Here is a 2,702-nt window from a genome sequence, read left to right as displayed (position 1 = left end):
AAAAGTCTACAAGAGAGAGAAAAACTAAGTTTTAGTTGTTTGTACATTTCAAAAACAGATTATTAAACTTTTAGAATGCAGGAATTTCTTTTATCTAAGAAAAATGGGTAGGTAATGTTGCACCTTTCTCTTACTTTCAACCCATAAATAAAGCAAGGTAATATGATTCATAACATTATTGCTCATACTCTAGAAGTTTACAATATATATTTATTAACTAAATCTCAATAACTAAAAATAAACAGACAGCTTATCTGGGAAGTTCTTTCAAAACTATTACCAATTAAAGACAAATAAGTTAAGGGGCACCTGGGTGGCTCAGTCAGTTAAGCAGCTCAGAGCCTGGAGCCTGGTTCGGATTCTGTGTGTCCCTCCCTCTCGGCCCCTCCTCTGTCTCTGTCTCTGTCTCCCTCTTTCTTTCTCTGTCTCGCTCCCTCAAAAATAAATAAACATTAAAAAAATGTCCATCAACTGATGAATGGATAAAAAAATTATGGTTTATATACACAATGGAGTACTACGTGGCAATGAGGAAGAATGAAATATGGTCCTTTGTAGAAACATGGATGGAACTGGAGAGTGTGATGCTAAGTGAAATAAGCCATACAGAGAAAGACAGATACCATATGTTTCACTCTTATGTGGATCCTGAGAAACTTAACAGAAACCCATGGGGGAGGGGAAGGGAAAAAAAAAAAGAGGTTAGAGTGGGAGAGAGCCAAAGCATAAGAGACTCTTAAAAACAGAACAAACTGAGGGTTGATGGGGGGTGGGAGGGAGGGGAGGATGGGTGATGGGTATTGAGGAGGGCACCTTTTGGGATGAGCACTGGGTGTTGTATGGAAACCAATTTGACAATAAATTTCATATACTGAAAAAAAAAACTGAGAACAAACTGAGAGTTGATGGGGGGTGGGAGGGAGGGGAGGGTGGGTGATGGGTATTGAGGAGGGCACCTTTTGGGATGAGCACTGGGTGTTGTATGGAAACCAATTTGACAATAAATTTCATTAAAAAAATTAAAAAATGTGATGACAAGATTCTTTTTAAGAAATAAAGTAGGCTGGAAAGCTTCACGTGTAAGGAAAACTGCTTGGAAACTGGGAGCAGTGAGGGTACCAGTGATTGAGGTGGGGAACAAATGCAAAAGAAAAAAAGAAATAAACTTCATGACAACTTAATAGCCCTTTGACCAGTACTTGAGATAGGTAGAATGACCTTCCTCAAGGAGCTTGGCTGTCTTGATGCTAATAGTTTGCTAGAGGCAAAAGGCAACCTTAGTTTGACATTAGCCTGACCTCCAGGATGCTATAAAAAAAAATCTCTTTGGAAACTTTCTTTATCTCTACCCAACCCACAAGATATATGATAGCGCTTATCGTCCAAGCATATGGCCACTGATCTACATGTGAAGCGACTCATAACTAAGGTTTTACTAGACAGTAGTAAGTGACCTTTTCCTAACAACCACTAGCACTGCAGGGTCCTAGAAACCTTGCTTCCAAATTCCTTAGAGACTTATGCTATCCCTAACTACCTCCCCACTTGAAAGGACACAATGAGCAACTCCTTACAACCCCAATGCAGCTCTTCCTGCCCACAGGTCCTGACCCCACTTTAATAAAACCATCCTTTTAGCACTGAAGACATCTAAAGAATTCTTTCTTGACTGTTCACTCCCAAACCTCAACATTTCACATCAGTGACAATGAGATCTCTGTGGCTGCTCAGAACCCCCTTCATATGTGGCCTGCTCTGGGCTTTTTGTGCTCTGGGTACCAGGGCTGAGGAGCCAGGGGCAAACTTCTCCCATCCCAACAGCATGGGCCTGGATAAGAACACAGTGCATGACCAAGAGCATAGCATGGAGTATCTAGAAGGTTTCATCAACAAACCAGAGGTAGAGATGTTCCCACAGGCACTGCAGCTCCATTAAGTCAAACTGCATGATTATGACAGCAATATTTTGCTTGACAGCCTAGAACTTTCCACAGTCATTGAGGGCATCCATAAGGAGGAAAAGGAACAGGCACCACCAATGAGTGAAGCTGAACTCATTAACTTAATAGATGGTGTTTTGAGAGAGGATGACAAGAACAATGATGAATGTACTGACTGTGCTGAATTTGCCAAATCACTGAAATAGACCTTGCTTGGCCATCTAGTTATATGCAAATGTGACCCATTATAATGCGGCTAAACACTTTTGGTCATGCGAAATAACACATTTCCAACTACTGCTAACTGCATTTTGGTAAAAACCTGTAGCAGTTTGCTACGCTGGGTTAAGAAACAGAAATCAAGAGAAACAGAAGAGAAATGGGACATATTATACTCCCCAAGTACTGTTAAATCTCTTATTGGACAAGTGCTTGATTAAAACATCCTTTTAAAAATGTTGGATAATTGGAGTGGAGTACTCAGGAACTTGACTGTGGAATACTGCTGGTCTCTTGGTTTTCATTCATGCTACCTGAAAAGTAAGACAAGCTTTGTCAAGTGGACACATTTTCACTAACAGTAAAGAAATGGCATGAATGCCAAATGTTTCCCTTGGAGTGTCCTACATCTTCAGATACATGTGGCCAGTATTCTGGAAAGTTCCCCTGTCCTGAACAATGATTTACCCTGGGCAAGTGAGTATTAGACTATTTCAAAGCAACAGCATAAGGAGAATGACAGATAGTAAGTACGTTCAGCTA

The 2,702-nt window shown here is 40.6% G+C and overlaps 1 pseudogene; it reads left to right on the top strand.

The window, feature by feature from the left end:
• Window positions 1–1,458: 1,458 nt before the first annotated feature.
• Window positions 1,459–2,146, top strand: LOC112866967 (multiple coagulation factor deficiency protein 2 homolog pseudogene; annotated as a pseudogene).
• The last annotated feature ends 556 nt before the right edge of the window (window positions 2,147–2,702 follow it).

The sequence above is a fragment of the Puma concolor genome, chromosome A2 (genome assembly GCF_028749965.1).
Source record: "Puma concolor isolate L17-30 chromosome A2, mPumCon1.1.hap2, whole genome shotgun sequence".
NCBI lineage: Eukaryota > Metazoa > Chordata > Mammalia > Carnivora > Felidae > Puma > Puma concolor.
The sequence above is the reverse complement of the archived record's forward strand: the minus strand, read 5'-3'. Positions and strand labels throughout refer to the sequence as shown.